Below are 22,031 nucleotides of genomic sequence, written 5' to 3'. Positions count from 1 at the left end.
TTAGTTTACCATACCTCTGTGATGTGGGTGGAGGTGGCTACAAGGGGGAGTGGCACGGGGAAATGTGAAGAAAGCAAAACATAGTTCCTTTTAGCCACTATCTTCCCTAGAGCCAAATTTACACTTATCTTTTACTCTATGAAGTATACACTAGAACCTTAGGGATATGACTTTTACATATGATTAGAGTGGACAAATATCTTATCAATGTGCCTCAAAGACCTGCAACTAGATAAAGTATAATTGACCAAGTGCCCAAGCTGCTGAGCCCTGAAACCCATTGCTGGACTGGCACAAAATCCACACTTCCCACAGGCTGCTCCCCGCCTGCACCTGAGCACAGCAGGGACTCAAAGGCAGATGGTTCCTTGGATATACAGGACTCCTCTGATGACTGATTTTGGCCTGGGGGGCTCCCACTTAGCATTGTCTGGTATATGCTAGATGTTCAATAGTTATCTTGGGGGAAAAGAAACCATGATTATTATTGAGTTGTCAAAGCCCAGATTGCTTCATAAACATAGAAAATTAAGCTCAGTGTGGAACTCAGTTTTAAGATGATTTTTCAGCATCCTAATGTAATTCCAGGAAGTTGAAATATAGCAGATGGGTTAGAAAACTACAGAAAGATAGATTTTTGTTCCAGGTAAATATAACCTCTGATAGTTAGAGGTGTCTAAACGTTAAATGCGTTGCTGCAATCGTCTCAATTACACTTTGATAATACTAGCATCCCCATTTTAAAGAACAGGAAACACTAGGCTAGGAGAAGGCAGGTGTTTGGGGTTATGCAATTTTAGGGGCAGGAGCCAATATTTCAACCTCAATTTTGCTCACTCTTTCTTCAATTACCATGCAGTATGAAGGCATATCTTTCATGAAAAGACCTTGAATGCTTGCATCGATGAGGGGTTGGACTATGTGACATGCAAAAACTTTCAGTGCTAAAATTTGATGCTTTTTTTTTTTGAGAAAATCTGTTTGATGATGAAGTATCTCTTTTATTTTCTATAAGCCATCTTTCTTTTCATACAGTGTAGAACAAATAATCTAGAGACCCCATATAAATTTCTCAATTTGCATCATAGTTATCGAAGTGCTTAGGTAAGACTATGTTGTTTTTATATACAGCAGTGGAAATTAACATCAATAAGAACAACTCAGGCCTAATCATCAAAAGATGATGATATATAAATCCTAAACACTAAATATTAAATCAGTATGGTGCAATGATTTGAACTAGTGAAATACTAGAAAAAGATGCCTATGTAATATGTACTAATATCAATATTAGATTTTTTAAGGTAAAATACTATTGAGCAAGGTTACAAAACCAGTGGTATAAATCCAGTTATTTTTATCCAACACCTGCAAAACTTTGAGCAGTGCCACACTCACCTCAAATATTAACGTGGTTGAAGTCAGGGCATGTCACTATTTGGAATCAAAATGGTGAAACATTTTTAAACCAAAGCTCCATTTACAAGTTTGAAGCCATCAAATTCCACTGATGCCTCTTGTCTCTAACATTCTCAAGCCCTACATAAACTGTTCTCTCTAATCACTCATCTTCTTGCTCAATCTCTTACTCACACAGCTAGATAGTTTCCCATTTGGTTCATACTCTCCACTCTACCACAACCCTCTTGATGTCCTTCCCAGGATCTCCTTCCCAATATTTTTCATTGTATCCCCTAAAGCTCCTGTTTTTTGTTGTTGTTGCTGTTGTTGCTGGTTTTTTTTTTTAACAAATTTCCTCATTCCTAACCCAGATGCTGCATGGTCTCCACAATCTTTTCTCCTTAAAGACCTTATTTAGATTGAGTCCTCTTGAATGCATGCAAATTCTGCATCTTTAGGATCAGAACAGAGGTTCAGCATAATCCTAGTTCCACTCTGTCTTACTATTATTGTTTTTTCAACCCATACAAAGAAATCTCTCTTCATTTAAGTTTGTTTCACTGAACTATATCATCCTGAAAACTAGGATTTATCAGCTTTTAGATCATTTCTTCAAAAACCATTTCTCTTCACTCCAAAGTCCCACCGTAGTCAATATTTATGGTCAATACCCTTGTGCTGTGTTCGATAACTCAGCCAGAGAATTCATGGCCCCCACTTCTACTCTCGTTTCAGTAATCCACTTCCAACTTGAAGCTAATGGACATTCTGAATGCCTCTACCACTAGAGTCCTAAATGTTGACAATCTACGTCCCAATTAGTTTTCCACCTAAAATACGACATTAAAAATGTTATTTCCATCAATCTTGTCCTGGAATTTCCTTCATATTTTCCACTACTTTGGCACTTAGATCTTCTACCAAACTCTCAGCTCTGTTCTCAGCCTCAGTTTCTTCTCTATTCAGCTGCAATGTTGATCTTTATTCAAATCCCAGTTCTGCTACTTATTGGTGAAATACTTTGTGAAAATTACTTAACAGGATTCTCAGTTTGTTGTTTTAAGATAGGAAAATACTAATACTTCATAGGAAAGAAGGGAGTAAATGTGTCAATGTATGTAATATATAAGCACAATTCCTAGAACATCAGGTATTCAATAAATATTGTCATCTGAAATCACCAATGTTATCCAGTCACTCACACCTTTGCCTTCTGGCAACAAGGAGCCTGAAAATTTCAACCTCAAAATGGGCCCCTGCAATTAGAGTACTAGATTGAGCTTAAAAGAACAAAAAACAAAAAAACTGGGTTACTCTCAGAGATTGATGCCAATACACATTTGTAGATTTCAATTTTAGGCGGACACTCAACACCTCTTCAGTAAGCTTATCTCACACCTCTTTGTATCTTGCCCCCCTTCCAATACAGTTCTAAACATCTTTCCCTCTCCTCAAGCTCCCCAAGCACCTTGTTATCACCTGTGGTTGGCCAGGCTTCTTATTTGAGAGGAAAATGAAAACCATCAGACCACATATGAAATCTCACAATGTCTTGTTCTTACCTGCGCATGTTCCTATATCCATGAGTCCTTCATTCATTCCCTCCTGCCATGGTAGTGGAGGTGAGTCCCTTCCTAGTCACCAAATAAGCCCTCACCTGATAGGTGATAAGTTCTTCTTGATCTTGGGTTGCTTTGCCATCTAATGTGATGCAGTCCCTCTTCATTACCCTCTACTGTCACTTCTTCCCTCAAACTCTATGTTCTAACAACACTAAATTAATTCCATTTTCAGGTTATCCCATGTTATTTCCTACTTTTGTGTCTTTAAGGCCTCAATAGGTGCCCATGTCTATCAAGGAATCCCTTTCTCACTTTTCTCTTAGAAAAGCTCCTATTTGGAAGTTCCCATTGTGGTGCAGCAGTAATGAACCCAACCAGTATCCATGAGGCTATGGGTTCGATCCCTGGCCTTGCTCAACAGGTCAAGGATCTGGCATTGCTGTGAACTGTGGGAGTAGGTTACAGACATGGCTCAGATCCCGTGTCGCTGTGGCTGAGGCATAGTCGGCAGCTGCAGCTCCAATTCAACCCCTAGCCTGGGATCTTTCATATGCCACAGGTGTAGCCCTATAAAAAAAGGCAAAAAAAGAAGAAGAAGAAAGAAAAGCTCCTATTTATTTCTCAAGACCCAACTTAACAATTCCTCTTTTGTGACAGAGGAAAGAACGAAGAACGACAAGGGAGAGGATACCGAGATGTATTGACAGGCTAAGGAACTCGCAAGAAAGGTGGTAACAGGGAAGCCCACAACATCTAGAGCCGACAGATGATAATGAGTTTCAATGGTGATATCAGATTTCTTGCTTCTCATCTATCTTTCACACACATTTCCACATATTTCACGAAAAGCCACCTGACAGCTAAAAAATAATCTTAAACCTTTCAGATTTACAGATAATTACATAAATATCTCCAACTTCCAGGAAATTAGCAGTTTTCCATCTGTTTATTAAGAGATTTTTGAAAGGAGAGGTCAGAAAGAAAAGCCAAGCTACAACACACACTTGTTGGTGAGAAGAAAAAAAAAAAAAAAGAAATCAATAATTTTGAGTTTTCTGCAATTTTCAAAAATTCCTTACGTACCAGCTACTTATAATAGCATTATAATACAGGCCTAAGCTAAGTTTTGAAACTGAAATTTATGATGTTATAACCTTTGGACTATAATGAAGCCAGGACCTAAGTAGTTACTAACATGTGGTTATATTTCACATTGTTTCACTTTGCTTTGTTTGCCTTTTTAAAATGTTTTTGGCTGTTTGATTATTTGTTTTATCTTGGCCACTCTGCCTTATTAAGTCCTAAATGATATAAATTCTGTTGTACTTCTACTTATATGCCAAATGTGAGCAATATATGAAGCCAAATACTGAAACATCATAAATTCCCTCAATATTTCTAGTTCAAAAACCTCCCAACATGATCAGGACAGATACTGCACTCTAAAGGGCAGTGCAATAATCCTCTTCCTGGATATTTACTGTTTTTGGGGAACAGATGTAGGCCATTGCAGAGACAGTTCCTGAGTGACCTTCCAAAGCTGAAGTACAGATACGACATTTGGTAAATTTTCAAAACCTGTAAGATAAAATATCACAATTTTCTTCAATTTACCAAAATTCCCTTTGTGCTGTGGAATGGCTGCTGGAAGACCATTGTTTTCAAACTGTTAGGTTTGATTACACTGGTGTGGTACCACTTATCTAGAGCTATTTTAAGTATCTTCTTGGGTTACCGTAAGCTATATTGTAAATCTAATTACATTTGCCCACAGGAAAGTAAGTACAGGCAAACCCTGCTCTGTAATCTATTTAACAAAAGGCACTGTATTTTTCTTCATAGCATTTGTCAAAATTGTTATTACATAGTTATTTATATTTCTAAATGCTTTCCACTTCCATTATAAATTCCAAAAGGGCTTGTGAATGTGTTGTTTATGCAGTACCTTGCTCAGTGCCTAGAGGAGCAATGAATGTTGGATGGATAAATGAATGACCGCAGAAGAGATAACCCCATTTATATACATTTATGCTTGACACTTTAAACTCATGCTGAAAATGTATACATATTTCAGAGACTCATTGGGATATGTTGCAGCACAGTGTAACAAAACACAAATGCTCATTTCAAATGCAGTGGATTTAATGCCAGATTTGGTATTTAATAAGTTGTATGATCAAGGACAAGTGGAATGAACCCTCTAACCTGCTGTTTTCACATCTGTAAAATGTGGACAATTGTACTGGGCTAGGTATTAAAGATACTGCCCACAAAAGTATGCAGCACAGTCCATGGCATGGAGCAAGGTCTTGATGTTGGGGGGTAACATCACTTATAATATTTTATATGGCTTTTAAGAGAATTATATTAATCTAAATTATCCAAGGACTTCTAAAAACTGCCAACATAAATCTATTTTCAGCACATACTGGCAGTGATAACTCATCAATAATTTACAGCATTAAAATGAACTTTCCAACACCTTTGTGTCTATTTTCCCAATTATTCTAAACAGTTTCAACAAGTTACTTTCAATTAAATTTCATCTTTCTTTCCTCTGTACATTCCTTACAAATTCTTCACAGTCACTCAAGAATCTTTCTCAATTGGACCTCATAACCCCAGTCTTAATTCCTGGTTAGTGCAATTCTCTGGCCTGGATCGAATGGTCTTCCCCAATCAACTTTCATTTCATCATTGCCCCTACATTTCATAACTTCAACCATTATCACAGTGGAAAGAGCAGTCGTCACTGAACTATATTCTCCTTTTTGGACTATTCCTTCTTTGAGGCTCTACCCTTTCCACGAAAAATTGGATCCAATCTTAATCCTTAATTGTTATTCATCCATTCATGGGAATATACTGAGCACAGTCTATGCTCTGGTCTGAATGTCTGTGTCCCCTCAAATTCTTTTTTTTTTTTTTGGTCTTTTTTCTTAGGGCCACACCCGTGGCATATGGAAGTTCCCAGGCTAGGGGTCTAATCGGAGCTGTAGCCACTGTCCTACACCACAGCTCACAGCAATGCCAGATCCTTAAGCCACTGAGCAAGGCCAGGGATCTAACCTACATCCTCATAGATGCTCGTCAGATTCATTTCCACTGAGCCACAACGGGAATGCCTGTTCCCCCAAATTCTATGTTGAAAACCTAACACCTAAGGTGATGATATTAGGAGGTCGGTCTTTGGAAGGTGATTAGAATGGGATTAGGACCCTTCTAAAAGAGGCCCCAGAGAGCTAGCTCACCTCCAACCACATGAGGATACAAGAAATCAGTGACCTGGAATAGGGACCTCACCTGACCATGCTGCACCCAGATTTCAGACTTCCAGTCTCCAGAACGATAAAAGATAAATGTCTGTTGTTTAGAAGCTTCCCAGTCTGCGGCATTTTGCTACAGCCGCCCAAAAGGACTGCGGCAATCTATGTGCCAGACATTGTGTTAGGTTAGATAGTTCTAAACACAAGCATCCTAACGCCTCTAATATCTAAGAGCTCATAGACTAATTATAGGATGCAAACCTAGAAATAAATAATTATGAAAAATGTGATAAGTCAAATAACTATGTGCAAGACTTTATGAAAACACTGAGAAATAACTGTGTGTGTGGCTTTAGGATACCTAACCAGCCTCAAGTAAGTAAGGACAGGGACAAAATTCTAGAAAAAGTAAGGCTTCTTAAAACATAGGAAGGAATGGAGACATAGGTTGCTTCCAGGTCTTGGCTATTGTAAATATTGCTGCTGTGAACATTGGGGTGCATGTATCTTTTCTTTTTTTTTTTTTTTTTTTTTTTTTTTTTTTTTTTTTTTTTTTTTTTTTTTTTTGGTCTTTTTGCTATTTCTTTGGGCCGCTCCCGCGGCATATGGAGGTTCCCAGGCTAGGGGTCCAATCGGAGCTGCAGCCACCGGCCTACGCCAGAGGCACAGCAACGCAGGATCCGAGCCGCGTCTGCAACCTACACCACAGCTCACGGCAACGCCGGATCCTTAACCCACTGAGCAAGGGCAGGGACCGAACCCGCAACCTCATGGTTCCTAGTCGGATTCGTTAACCACTGCGCCACGACGGGAACTCCTCCGCATGTATCTTTTCTAATTAGGGTTTCCTTCTTTTCTGGATATATGCCCAGGATTGGGATTGCTGGATCATATGATGACTCTATTTCTACTTTTTTAAGGAACCTCCATACTGTCCTCTATAGTGGCGGCACCAGTTTACATTCCCACCAACAGCATAGGAGGGTTTCTTTTTATCCGCACTGTCTCCAGAGCTTATTATTAGTAAACCTTTTGATGATGTCCATTATGACTGGTGTGAGGTGATTCCTCACTGTCATTTGGATTTGCATTTCGCTAATAATTATTGGTGTTGAGTATATTTTCATGTCCCTGTTAGCCATCTACACATCTTCCGAAATAGAAGGCTGATGCTTTGAATGAATTAAATTATCATTTAAAAGAAACAAAAAACAAACAAACAAAAAAAATAGGAAGGAACCAGTGGGCTAAAAGGACAAGGGGAAGAGCATTCCAGCCAGGCCCACGGGTCAAGATGAAGCAGATGACAGAAATGAATGACAGTGCATTCATACAGGAAATGCTAAGACAGCAGAACTATTTTGCAACTCTGCTAACATCAGTTCAAAAAGTATGACCCCAGCACAAAAATGCATCGGAAAGGTTTTATGTTAGATTGTGTTTAAGTTCAAATAAATTAAGGTTAACACGTTAAAAAAATCTGTAAATTCAAACATTTTTTTTCTTAACACCATTTATAGCAATCTTAGGAAATGTCCATTTTGCTAGATTTTATTCAGTGTTTCAGGTCACTTGCATAGAATATGGATATTCCAAAGTGGTGGAGAATGAATATTACGGTGCCTCTTCCCACAAAACAAAACTCTAAACTGCCTTATTAGTGACATCAATAAAAGCCAGAAAGGCTCTCTCTAAACAGAAATTGACACACCCTGGAAGGCACAATTGATAATGATAAAAAAAAGCACTGGAATTGGCTCCCTCTTTTCACAAAAGGGAAAAGTAAGAACTAGTGATAACCTATAATGTCCAGTGACTCTCCTAAAATCAGAAATATCAATGCTAAGAGTTCCCATTATGGCTCAGGGGGTTAAGAATCCAACTAGTATCGATGAGGATGTGGGTTTGATTCCTGGTCTCACTCAGTGGGTTAAGGATCTGGCATTGGCATGAGCTGTGATGTAGGTCACAGATGTGGCTTGGGTCCTGTGTTGGTGTGGCTGTGGTGTAGGCCAGCAGCTGCAGTTCTTATTCAACCCCTAGCTTGGGAACCTCCATATGGAGCCCTAAAAAGACCAAAAAAAAAAAAAAAAAAAAAAAGGAAAGAAAGAAAGAAAAAGAAAAAAGAATATCCATACTAAAATTACTTCCTGGAATGTAAAGGTAGAAAAGTTATAAAGGGAACATTTTAAAAAAAGATTAATTTTACCTCTATTCTGATACACATATAATTCAAGCCTTAGAAAAGTTATAGAATGAAAAGTTATAGAATAAATTTGGAACTATCAAAAAAATTCACTTGTAAATACAACCAGTTTTGTGTCCCATAAAGTCAGGAACTTCATTTTTGTTTTGCTTATTTTTTTTTTTTTTCCCCTTTTGGCCATGCCCACAGCATGTGGAAGTTCCCAGGTCAGGGATCAAACCACAGCAGCAACCCGAGCCTCAGCAGCAACAATGCCAGATCCTTAACCCGCTGAGCCACAAGGGAACTCCAGGGACTTCATTTTTGTTCGCCACATTTTCCCCAACTCGAACCACTTAAGTTCTAAGATATGTTTGAATGGATGAATAGTGATGCGTGAATGCACGCTATGTATAACTGTAGACGCAGGAGAATTTGGCAGCAAATCAACACACAATGTCACTGCTCTAGTAAGGATTACAAACAGACAAATTAAAAGAATTGCTTTGTATGAAGTAAATTTTTTAAAAGTATCATAGGAATAAGGGGTTGGGGAAATGGTTTTATTGCCTCTGAGATGCAAGAGGAGTACAGAGTTACCTAAGTCAATACTCTGTGTGTGTTATTTCACTACAACATATTATGTAGCTACCACAGCTCCAACTTAAAGCCAGAGAAAAGCTTAAAGGGTTTACAGAAGATTGTTTCAAGTAATACATATGTATATATAATCTACCCTTAAATAATGCAGAGGGTGACCCTCCATTCAGTTGAAAATCCCCCTGTGACTACCAGTGAGCCCTCCGTATGTGCAGTTTCTCTGCATTCGTGGTTCTGCATCCACAGATATAACCAACTACAGATTATGTAATGTTGTAGTACGTATTTACTGAGAAATTCATACGTAAATGGACCAGTGCAGTTTAAAACCATATTATTTAAGGGCCAACTAGCTATAGATATATAGATATATACATACTTATGCATACACACTAAAAATACTGGCTATACAAACTGTCCATACAAATGTTTCCCTCAACGTTTTGGTCAACTAGTAACCTTTTTATACTCCTCATTTGCCCACACGAGTCATTTTTCATACATGCAGCTCCTCTCAGAAACCTGTACAACATTAGCTTAAAGGTTCCTGAGGAGACTTTGCCTAAGCACCAAAATATTCTTTTAAAAAATTCATTTTTAGAAAGAAGACATTTAGAACATCAGGTTCATTATTAAGTTGCCAAGATGAAAGGTGGGCATTTTCAGTTGTTAATACAGGGCAGCACTTGTTTTAGATAGGGGCTGCCAATGATGTTCATTATATTTTTCCGTCAAATGGTAAAAAAGAAAAAAAAAATCTTTGGAAAAATCCTACACAATTGCAAACATTTGGCATGATACATGGCTTTAGCAGCCAACAATGGCATGGATCCTCGTGTTATTTGGGTAGATAGAATCCAAGACTATTTTAGAGAAAGCATTACAATATTTTCAGAACCTCAGTCATTTAATTTCTTGTAGCAAAGGAAAAAAACAATCTCAATGTTTGGAAAAATGAAATTCTGAAGTTTTTTTTTTTTTTTCTGTCAGAGTGCATAATTCAAGTTAACATTGTTTCAAATTATAAAAAAAGTACATTCACTAAAATTTAAATTGAACGGATAAGTTGAAATCACGAAATCCACCCCACAAAAGTCAAATATTAAAAACAGAGTAAATTACAAATTCCTTTTTGATCAGCTTACAAACCGTAGTCCAATTCCTCCTTTGTTTCCAGCAATATTCCTGAGTTTCCTTATAAGCATTTAAATTTGGCACAAGGACGTGCCATTGTGTCTCAGCAGGTTAAGAACCCAACAAGTATCCGTGAGGATATGCAGGTTCCATCCCTGGCCTTGCTCAGTGGGTTAAGGATCCAGCATTGCCACAAGCTGCAATGCAGTCTACAGATGTGGCTCAGAGCTGGTGTGGCTGTGGCTGTGGTGTAGGCAGGCAGCTGCAGCTTCAATTTGACTCCTAGCCCAGGAACTTCCATATGCCCCAGGGGAGGCCCAGAAAAGAAAAGAATAGAAAGAAAGGAAAGAAAGAAAGAGAGAAAGAAACAAACCAAGAAAGAAAGAAGGATTGATGTGGTACAGACTGAAATACAGGTTAATGATGTTCCAAGTGTGAATTGTAAGCCCGTAATGAGAATGAACCAGTGAGAATGGCTGCCATTCTTTGCTGGCAACACTGCCTTCTGCTACATCACTTTGGTTATATGGCATGGTTTCAACTCACTGTCACAAAGAGTTTCTGTTGTAGTTTTAGGTTGTTTTTGAGTCTGTTTAATTAGGTATAAACAGTAATATCTGAAGAACATTGTAAGAAGAGGATTAAGACAGAAGCAAAAAAAAAATACTGTTTGCAGCTAACAAAAACTAATAGAGCAAACGAAAAAACTAATTTCCAGGATAGGGAAGATAAAAATCAAAGAAAGATGGTAAGAACTGAAAGAGGGTTATGTAAAATTAGCTTTCAACTCCTGAATCAAGTCTTAGAGTTGCTAAGAATCTTTGGAAGACAAAATTAACCTGTTTCTTAAAGGCTTCAAGGTCAAATCCCCTGAGCCAAAGGGTTATAAAGTTTGCTGAGGCATATATATTGAGCTGATACTTTCCAATGATAAATAAAACCTGGATTGGATTGCAAGCTACCAAATCAGCATTTGATACTGAAATAATAATGAATGATGCTAATTCAGATCATATCAACAACCAAAGTATAATGCAACTCATGTATTAATAGAAAGGTATAGAAATAGGAAAACATAAAAATACTTTTGTTGTTCTTATAATTTGATATTCATATAAGCACTCAATATTGTGCTGCCTATATTAGTTATAAGTAAACATAGCTATCAGATGTTCTAGCCCATTTTTCTAGAAACTTGTAAATTTTTTCCCTAAAAGATTATCATGGGAGAGGTTTTTGTATTTATAGTTGGTGTATTAAGAGAAAATATTTAGGTAATGTTTAATTCTAAGATATTCAAGAATTACTTGCAGAATATTTAAGAATTAAGAATCAGGATCTTTTTTTGCCTTGGGCTGACCACTAACAAGCTATGTGAATTTGGAAAATTAAGTTAACCTCTGAAAACCAAAGTTTCTTTCTTTCCAAAACAGAAATACCTCATAGGTCACTGAAATAACAGAATGGTTTACTACGTGAAGACAGCTTAGCACTTGTTGACATATAGCATTATTAATTATTTTTTTCAGAAAAAAATTTTTAACCCACTGGAATGCAACAGAAAAGAGTATTATTAAAAGTCTTATTTTTATGGAGTTCCCCTTGTGACTCAGTGGGTAAAGAATCTGACATAGTGTCCATGAGGATGCAGGTTCAACCCCTGGCCTCACTTAGTGGGTTAAGGATCCAGCACTGCAGCAAAATGGCATTGCTGTGGCTGTGGCGTAGGCCTCAGCTGCAGCTCTGATTTGACTCCTAGCCCAGGAACATCCATATGCTGCAGGTGTGGCCAAAAAGAGAGAAAAAAAGTCTTATTTTCAAAATTCTTCCTCCATCTAGGATCATGGTTCCTATCAAATAAGAATCATAAGATTGGAAAATAATGGTAACTTAAAAAGAAAAGGCAATGGCCATGGTAATAGAACACATTTCTATTTATAAGGAGGTGCTAAGAGGAAAGAAAAAGGAGGAAACGGAGAATGAGACTGATAAAAGAGCAGGAAGCTTACAAGAAGACAAAGAGATGGAAATGACTAGTCGCTATAAAATATAGTACTGTATTTACATTCAGTGTGTTTGGGGGGAAAAAAATCCTCTTGTCCCCAAATGAATTCTGTTAGGGTCCTCTGAGCCCTAGACATTTATGTAAGATACTATACATTAGAAATTAACATTTCATAGTATCCTAAATTTATGCATTTGTAATTTCTTTTTCTTTTTTCTTTTTTTTGTCTTTTTAGGGCCACACCTATGGCATATGGAAGTTCCCAGGCTAGGTGTCTATCAGAGCTGTAGCTGCTGGCCTGCACCACAGCCACAGCAACATGGAATCCCAGCCTTGTCTATGAACTACACCACAGCTCATAGCAACAGTGGATCCTTAACCCACCCAGTAAGGCCAGGGATCAAACCTATGTCCTCATGGACACTCGTTGGGTTGGTTACCACTGAGCCACAACAGGAACTCCCCATTTCTAATAATTTTTAATATTTGTGACATATTTCTTCCTTTGTTTTCCCATGTGCACACAAAAAGAACAGAAAGGGAGCTGCTGATTTTACTAAGGGCAAGTTGAGGTTGAAACAAAGATAACCTTTCTTCTAAACCAGAAAAGGCTAGATTTACAACTGAGTGGTGTGACTCAGTGACAGTTTCTCCTTTAGAGCTTCAAAGGTGGAGGCTGACTATTCTTAACCATTAATTCGGCTTCCATTTTTTGTAAAAAGAAATGAGCAAAGAGATCAATAGTACTTGACTGGTACAGACCCAGATTGGAAATAGGAACAAAATTTTCTAAGTTCTTTGAAATCAGGAATTATTTTTTTTAATAATCTACATACTATCTAAAGAATAATATGCCAGATCTATGTGCTCAAAGAGCAATATCTGGATTAACATAGTAGGTCTGGTGCTACATGAAAGCTGAAATTTCTCTTAAATTCATGTAATCAAATTCATAATGTAATATAGATCCAAAGTGAGTACTACTTGTTTAATTAAATAAGGTGGCCATTCATTAGACTGTGATGGGTGTAATGCTATGCAATTCCATTTAACAAACCCAAATCTAACCCTGTAGGTGCCACATGGTTATTCAATCAAAAGGTTAAGGACAACTGAACTAGGCTTTAAGCTGTAGCCAATCAATAACTTCCTTCATTTGTTTTCTGCTTTTTCATTGTAAGTCTCTCCCCCAAAGAACCTGTTTATAAAACAGAAACAAACTCACAGATTTCAAAACCAATCTTATGGATACCATAGATGAAACTGTTGTGGGGAGGGAAGAATTGGGTGGGAATAACATTATACACACTACTATACAAAATAAATGATTAATAGGGAACTACTGTGTAGCACAGGAAAATCTACTCCATGGTTTGTAATAACCTATATGGGAAAAACAAATGGATATATTTAAATGTGTGACTGGCTCACTTTATTGTGTACTTGAAACTAATACAAAAAATTTTTAACTCAACTTTAGGCCAATAAAGTTAAACTAAAAAAAAAAAAAAAAAAAAAATCTCTCCCAAAGTTCCTGTTGGTGGAGTTATCGTAACCACTTCTGGTTTGGTGCTAATTCAATAGTTTTTTGCTCTAATTCTTTAAAACATTAATATGACTCAGTTTATCATTTAATAAATCTATTATCTCTTCAACTGAAGTTGCCCAGCACCTCCATGATTCTTAAAGTAACGATATCCAGTAATAAATTCCTATTTTGTACACATATTTTTCTCACCTAGTAAGAGAAGCACATAGTCTGAATATTCTGCAGAATAACTTAATTATAAAAGTCCTGGAACAGTTTTGTTCCACACATTAGTGAAAACAGCATGATCGTTTACCTCAAATTTCAATAATGAATATTTCTCCCTTGAAGTAATTTTTTTCCTCTATGGTTGATTCTTGACATTAGTGCTAAGGAGAATAAGTTCACTGGACAAAAAAAGGAAGTATTCTATTTTAATTCTGGAAATATCATAATTCTACACAGATCTTAATTTAGAACTTATACAATTTTGATCATTTTACCTCCTGGCATCATGAAGCTTGAGCGTCATTTATTCGAAAACTGTGTATTCAATTTTTAATAGAAAAAAAAGTTAAAAGCTAAGGAGAATAAAACTCACATTCAGCCTACCCTATCCAATTGTTTCAAAGTAAGTGCTATTTGATTGAAATTTGTGAACTGTTTAAATATTTGAATATGTACTGAAGGGATAAATACTTCTAAGTATGTACTTAAGATGAATCTTTCTAAGTAACACTGATTTCTAGTATGTCATTATTAACATATGTAAAGAGCGCAGAACAGGAATGTTTGAATGTTTAAGAGTTTCTAAGTATGTAAGAGTTTCCAAGTATATAGGCTTCCTACCTTGAAAAAAAAAAATGGATATGATGATACAACACTAAGAAATTCACCAGCTTAAATATATGAGAAATCTAAGGGATTCTCTCAGGCAAATTTTCTTCTGATGGACAAATGAATCAAGTCACAAACATCCCCTTGGCCACCTCTGGATTACTCTGAGTCTTTGGTTTCCATATTCATAAAATCCCGAAACCATCTGAAGTGTGGGTAGGTTTCGGGAAACTCTAAAGCAACTCCTCACAGACTCTTCATGACATTTCCTATTGTGTACCTGACACTCGGATTTTCAACTGTAAAATGAGTTCCAAACTCATGAAAAATGCATGAATCTACCTCTAGATTATTAAGTGGAAAAGTGGTGAGCAAGTCATTAATTAGTAAAGTAAAGGACATTTTAATACTCTCGAATGGTAAAAATATCAGGCTGTGCTCTGGTTTCTCGCACTGCATGATTTGTAATGTGTTGCACCACAAGCTCACTTTGTATATAAAACTGAGGAATTTGTTTCAGCCGGATTGCCAATGGAAAGAGAATTGAGGAAATAAGTCACAAAGGCAATGTTAATAAGGGGCAGAAATTCAAGCTCTGATGGTACATTTTGTACCTGGATATAGCAGAGAACTTTCCAATTAGAGCCAACAAGTAGAAAGCTGATAACTCCAAGCTGAGATTTATAGGGAAAGGTCAGCAGCATGTAATGAGAATTTGGAGCACATACATCCAGCTGTAACACCTTTAGTATAAGTATAGCTTCTAATGGCAAAAGCTAATGGCTCCATGACAATAATAAATAAGAGTGAGAGAACAGTCTAGCCTCAGGCTTCAGAAAAAGAACTTGGGTGGCATTATACGATTTTCACTAACACTAGCTGAAGGAGTAGTTCTCAAGGGGTGGTTTCATTCTCCTAAGTGCATCAGCTGCAATAGAATATGGGAAATCACTACAGGCAGGGAACATCCTTTCAGCTGGATCCCATCCTTTCCGTGATGGAATTTACAAGGGATGTCTTTGCAAGAAAGAAAGCAAGGGGGAAAGGGAGGAAGGAAGAGGAAAGGAAGGAAGGAAGGAAGGAAGGAAGGAAGGAAGGAAAGAAGGAAGGAAATAAATCCGTGTCCAGGAGCCCATGGCTCACTGTATACCACTCAGTAAAAATTTAAAGTAAATAACGCTTAAAAGCATTAGAACTCACTTTGTGTGTGTGTACCTGCCAGGATAATCTCAGAACACTCGCAATGTGTACAGCGTGTCTGAGGACACCTGGCGTTGTGCCCTGCGCAATCTACAAGGTCATTTACAAGCAGCCCTGAAGCGGTATTTAAGAACATGGACTCCAAAGTTGGCAGATCTGGAGTCAAATGGTCCTAACCATGTGACTGTGGGCAAGTTAATGAACCTGGCTAAGTTTAGTTTCCATATCCATAAAATGGGGATAATAATGTTAACCACCACAAACAGTTACCGGAGCAATAAATGCAAATAAAACACATAAGACACTGCCTGCCAGATGTTGGCAAGCTATAAAACTCAACCATTTAATTTGCTATTATCACCACATACCAGCTTTTGTAGCAAGTGCTGCAAAAATATATGGAGCTATTTGCTGCTGACACACGATTGCATGTGAGACACCTGGAATTCTAAGGTTTAAATGCTATCACTAAACATTAATTAACCATATCACTTATACTTAACCTTTACCATGGAAATGCATGCAATATGACATGATCTTGTACTAACTGATATGGTGAGCAGTCCACTGGGGTCTGATGTATCTGTAATCCTCGTGGTAACCACACTGCCCAAAACACACATTCCCAAGTGCTAGAGAGCCCAAGACAATAGAGTAGGGTAGGGTGGAATTGACAGTAACACATATAAATAGAATAATGAAGTATTAACAAAGAGGACAGCCTAGTTTTATAAAAAAAGAAAATAAAGTGCAAGTACACGGTAGATTTTGTTTGAGCATCTGTACCAGTACCAGGAAAATGTACTTGGAAATCTTGACATCTGTACCCTAAGACTGACAACAGAATTATTATCGTTCATTGCAGTCCAGGATGAGAAGTCAGGTATATTATTAACAGCAGAATAGATCCCTCACCTTTAGGTAATTTTCCCACAGTGCCTTGTCTCTTCCTAATGCCAAGGCCTATCAGCCCATTAATCACAACAGCTTCCTTCCAACAGCTCTCTCAACCCAAATTACACTGCCCAATTTACACCTGCATTTAGTCACTACCTTGCAGTTGAGTTCCATCACACTGCTGGCTGCTCCTCTTGGCATTTTATAAACGAAAAAGAAATATGCTGAGTTACTCCAGTTAAAGTGCAGATGCTCCTAACCTGGGAGGTTTTGTTTCCCAGGGGACGGCCGGCAGTATTTGGAGACTTCTTTGGCTGTCACAGCTGGGAGGGTGCTACTGGTTTCTAGAGGACAGAGTCAGTGCCAGAACTGTGGCAGGCAAGGGAGGTGCCTAGGGCTCAACATTTAAGGCAGCAGTCACCCACTCTTAGGGTTGTCCAGATGCAAGACTAAAGCTTACATGAAGTGCCTCCTTAAATACCATGACCCACCTGCTTTCCTAACCACCCTCTAGTCCCAGCCCTGGATTAGGGCCCGGGTTGCCTCTAAACATCCCCAAACAAGGAATTATCTAGTCTAAGATGGCAATAAAACTGTGCATGAGAAACCCAGACTGGTCTAAGGAATCTAAAGAAAATCAGAGTTGGAAACTTGATACTTTCCCTTTTCCACTTAGTTACAAATTTAAAATCACACATTGTTGAATGTCTCTAATAGTGAAATAATACCAAGTTCTATCATTTAGCTTTAATCCATTTTACTCCCATCCACATAGCCTACCATGAAGTTAATTCAGCCCATTCCCTCCTGGCCTTTGTATTTAGGCTCAGTCTTCCCTCTGCTGGTATGCCTTTCACTCACCCCATTTATCGCTAAGGCCCAGATGCAAAGGTACCTTCCCATCAAAATGTGATCCCTCCCTTCTCAGATTTGTTTCTCTCTCCTGTATCTCTCTCTGTATCCTGTATTACACTGCATTTATTTGCGTTTTAAATTTTCCCCATTTCTGACCACCCCACCTCCAACACACACACACACACGCATGCACACACGCATACACGTACATACACATTCATTTAACCTTCTTTTTTTATAGATTTATTTTCCCCAAAACCTTTACATAGTGCAGTGCTTTGAACATGTTAAGTATTCAACATACGCTTTAAATGGATCAATCGGTAGGTATATATAATAACACATAGCAGCATCAACCATAACCTCTCCGTTTGGCTATCTGCATTTAAATATAACATAGCATAACAAGGCCTTGTTGAATCCAGTGCCAGTTTTCTTCTCTTGACAGATGTCTTCATCTATTTCAAGACTGATATCTCAGAATTCTTGCGGTTTGTGTTCAGTAGGTAACTGACTTGACATTCTGCTACAAACAAAAGCACAGAATGGAATGTATTTTCTTCCCTAAGGCCTATTCTAGCACCAGAAGAGCTCATGTCTTTGCCTGAGCTATGAGCCCAAACTCAGGAAGAAAATAAATCCAATCCCTAATAACAGTTAAAGAAATTGTCTTGTAGTATGTCACACTCTTCAGGAAGCCACACTGATGCAGCAGGAAACCCATTTCCATCAATCTCTCCCTCAGCCTCAACCTTAAAACGAGTCTGAAACATTTCTAGTTTTGAATTTTAACCAAAAATAAACTAAGGCTATCTAAGTATTTAATACACAGATATAAAAACCTACTACTGAAAAAGAATACAATACATATACAATCAAATTTTTCAGCTATTTGCCCTTGAAACAAATATAACATATTTTATGTTTCTAAATATATTATATTGATTTATGTTTCTAAACATATTATATTGACTTGATAAATATGACCTGACAAAAAGGAAACTGAAGGCCTTCCCCCAAGGATACCAAGAAAACTTTAATTTTAATCATTTAATCCTCTTATCAGAAATAGCCTAACCTTTAACTAGCACCTGGAAAGATACAATTCTAATCTTACAAGTTTATTACGAACCAGTTATTATGAAAAAACAACTCTATTGACGATTAGATGCATGTATATTCTATTAACACAATAACTTTCAAAACTCAGGTCACAGAGCTACTGTGTTAGGTTTCCTCATAGTGCTATCTGAGGCTGTGCTAAGTAAGCCTCAGTGTCATGTTTAGTCCACAGCTATTAGTTGGGAGAGAGGAATTAACTTGTTTGGAGCACACTGTATGAGCCAAGAGATCTCCATGTACATTACATTCAATACCTGTAACAATCCTGCTAAGAGGTTTGAACTCCCACCTTTTGCAGATGAGGAAATAGCTCCCAAGAGATTTAGCAAGGTGCCAATTTTCATAACACTGGTAAACTGTGCTTTTTGTTTTGTTTTGTTTTTTATGGCTGCACTGTGGCATATGGAGGTTCTCAGGCTAGGGGTTGATAGGAGCGGCAGCTGATGGCCTACACCACGGCCACAGCAACGTGGGATCCAAGCCGTGTCTGTAACCTACACCACTGCTCACGGCAATGCTGGATCCCTAACCCACAGAGCGAGGCCAGAGATCGAACCCGCAACCTCATGGTTACGAGTCAGATTCGTTAACTGCTGAGCCATGAAGGGAATTATGGTAAACAGTGCTTCTTAAGTATTATCTTCCAACTATGTCAAAATACTACTATCTGAAGAATGTTCTGGATTATATTTTAACATATGAAAGGATCATATTTTGAACGTTCCACTAGGGAGCCAATGTATACCACCGGATGCGAAGTGTAATAATGTTCAAGGTCAAGCAAGGACTCTGAGATTCCCAAAGACAAAATGCACCCCATCAAGGAAAGTGAGCACACTAGGGAGACATCGCTCTGCTGGATTATCAGTGGTGTATGAAAAGAGAAGGGAGAGCCAGGCTGTATCGCAGTCCCCACAAAGTTAATCCAGTTCTCACTCATTTGTTTCCTGTTTGATGACTGGGGCCTACTATAAAGCACTCTACTGGCTACTGTAGAGCATAGAAAGGTGTACACATGTTTGTTCTTCAAAACGTTTACATGCAATACATAAAAAGTCAAAAAGCAAGATAATATACAATGATTTCCAAAAGAATTACTCAATTGAGGAGTTCTAAGAAACTTCAAAAGATCATCAGGATAGGCAACATTAAAAAGGATGGAATTTGAGCTGCCCCTGGAGGACAGGCTAAAGATCAATAGGAAGAGGTTATAAAAGAAAATATACCAAACTGAGAAATCAAAAGCTTGGAGCCTGAAAGGCATATAGCATATCTGGGGAATGACAATAAAATTTAAAGTTTAAGAAATTCCACATAGGCATACACTCTTAAATGCTTTGTAGCATAAGGTATTTACAGCAAACAACTTATGAGTACCATTGACTGCTTCCTTTTTAAAGTTGCTCATAAAAAATTAATTTATTTTCTTTTTATTACTCATGAGTAGATAATTTTTTGTAATTTAATGTATAATGTGTACAGTGGTCATAATGTAATATTTTAAACAAATATGAGAAGAGCATATCATCTTAATAGCTAAGCATTTAGTTTCTGGATAGAAAGTGTGATTATCATTTGAGGTATCTGAGCTCTCCAAGTATTGCTCCACCATTGTATAATGCTGAAATGGAGACAGATGGCTATGTTGGACAAAAAAATGATATGGACGGAATGTTTGCATTCCCCCCAAATTCACATGTTGAAGACCTAATCCTCAATGTGATGATATTAGGACGTATGATATTAGGGGCTTTGGGTAAGTAATTAGGTTTAGATGAGGTGATGGGTGGGGAGGTCCTCATGATGGGATTAGTGTCCTTTAAGAAAAGACCAGAGAACAGCAGGATCCATCCCCTCTCCTTCTCCTGCTGCAGCTCCCAATCTCATCACACCAGATGTTGGCCGTCTGCAAGCCAGGAACAGAGCTCTTACCAGAAACTCAATAAACAGTACCTTGATCTTAGACTTCCCAGCCCCCAGATTTGTGAGAAACAATTATCCACAGTTTAAGCCACTGGTGTATGGTATTTTATTATAAAAGCCTGAGCTAAGACAGATAATAGGTAAATGGATAGACCAACTCACAAATTATTATAGAAATGAAGACAGAAAAGTCTTTTGAGAATCAATGCAGTCTTAAAAAATATTTATATCTCTCATCTAAGGATGGGAAAATTAAACCTGAATGCTGAGTGCGACACTAATTAATGATTCATTTATTTTATTCAGTTATTATTATTGTTTATTGAGGACCTACTATATCACTTAGGGTATAACCCTAAGCGAGGTGCTGGGTTGAAATACACACGTGCAGAATAATAGGTGTTTTTCCCTCACTACAAAGTACAGGGGATAGATATATAAGCATATAATTATAGTCCAATGTGTTAAAACCTACAACAGGGTAGATTAAGTTCCTATGAAAACAATACATGTTTTCTATGGGACTTTGGCAGGATTTCATAGAGGAAATGAGGAAATGACAATTGAACTGAGTCATGAAAGACGTGCAGTTAGAGGAGAAGGTTGGATAAGTCATTTCAGATGTAAAGAGCCGACCATTCAAAGGCATGATTCCTGATCTAGCCCCTGATGGCCCTGAATCACTGGATGCATGATCAGAAGGCACAGGGATGGAGACTGAAAACATGCGATGGTGCTTGACAGCAAAAGGAACGCTAAGATTCACAACAGTAAAGGGAGATCAATATAGGTTTTTAAGCATGAGAAGGATATGATTGGTTTTCAGTAAAATTGTTTTGAGGGTAATGTAGAAAATTACAAAATGGCACAGACAGGAATTGCGGAGCAGTTCAGATAGAAGAGAGGAAAGATATCCACTAATGGAAAAAAAAGATGTTGGAATCAAGGATATATCTCAAGTCTTAAGAATCTGATGAAAATGTGGATGTATTAGACGGTAAGACAGGTCAAGACCCTGGCATTTCCAATGTGGAAGATGAGGCGGGTATTAACGGGTGTGTAACACTGGCACAGTGTGAATGGAAGAACATTATACAGACAATGGCCATGAAGGATGGCAGCCAAGAGATCAGTTAGGGCACGTGTTTAGACCTAGAAAGCATCAGCTTAGAAGGTTGAGTTGAAACCCTGAAGACGGACATGTCATTAAATTTATGAATGAGGAAAGGAAAAAAGCAGAGGTTTTGGAAATAAATAGTGTGAAGTGATAGAAAAAACGAAGTCTAGGAAAGAGACCAGGGTGGGGAGGAAGACTGTCTAAATGTATAAAAATTGTACAGAAATGTATAAAAAAGAGCAGGGTCTGAGCAAGGTGACAAATTTATCCAGATAAAGTCCCCGTATTTAATCTTACTTCCGCTCAAGCTTTGTGGGCAAAAAAACATTTCATTACTTAAAGGAAAAAAATCTTTCATCAGGAAGCAAAAGTTTCTCTCTAGCAAAATTAATGACAAAT

General features: G+C 37.8%; 1 protein-coding gene across 8 annotated transcripts in view; it reads right to left on the bottom strand.

Moving 5' to 3' along the window:
* SLC16A7 (solute carrier family 16 member 7) overlaps nucleotides 1–22,031 on the bottom strand; it is a 164,936-nt gene that overhangs the window by 111,308 nt on the left and 31,597 nt on the right. For 3 of the 8 annotated variants that reach the window (XR_014803446.1, XR_014803445.1, XR_014803447.1), the window contains exon 1: nucleotides 16,772–17,066. The exons of the other annotated variants lie outside the window; for them this stretch is intronic. The gene's annotated coding sequence lies outside the window, so the exon portion shown is untranslated. Of the gene's footprint in view, nucleotides 1–16,771; nucleotides 17,067–22,031 lie in introns of those variants that run through there. 8 annotated transcript variants of the gene reach the window in all.

This window comes from Sus scrofa, chromosome 5 (assembly GCF_054392235.1).
Source record: "Sus scrofa isolate SSC_HxYL_T2T_F1_AM1 chromosome 5, Sscrofa_HxYL_maternal_Yorkshire_Landrace_v2.0, whole genome shotgun sequence".
NCBI classification, from domain to species: domain Eukaryota; kingdom Metazoa; phylum Chordata; class Mammalia; order Artiodactyla; family Suidae; genus Sus; species Sus scrofa.
Note: the sequence above shows the minus strand (reverse complement) of the source record. Positions and strands in the feature narration are given on the sequence as shown.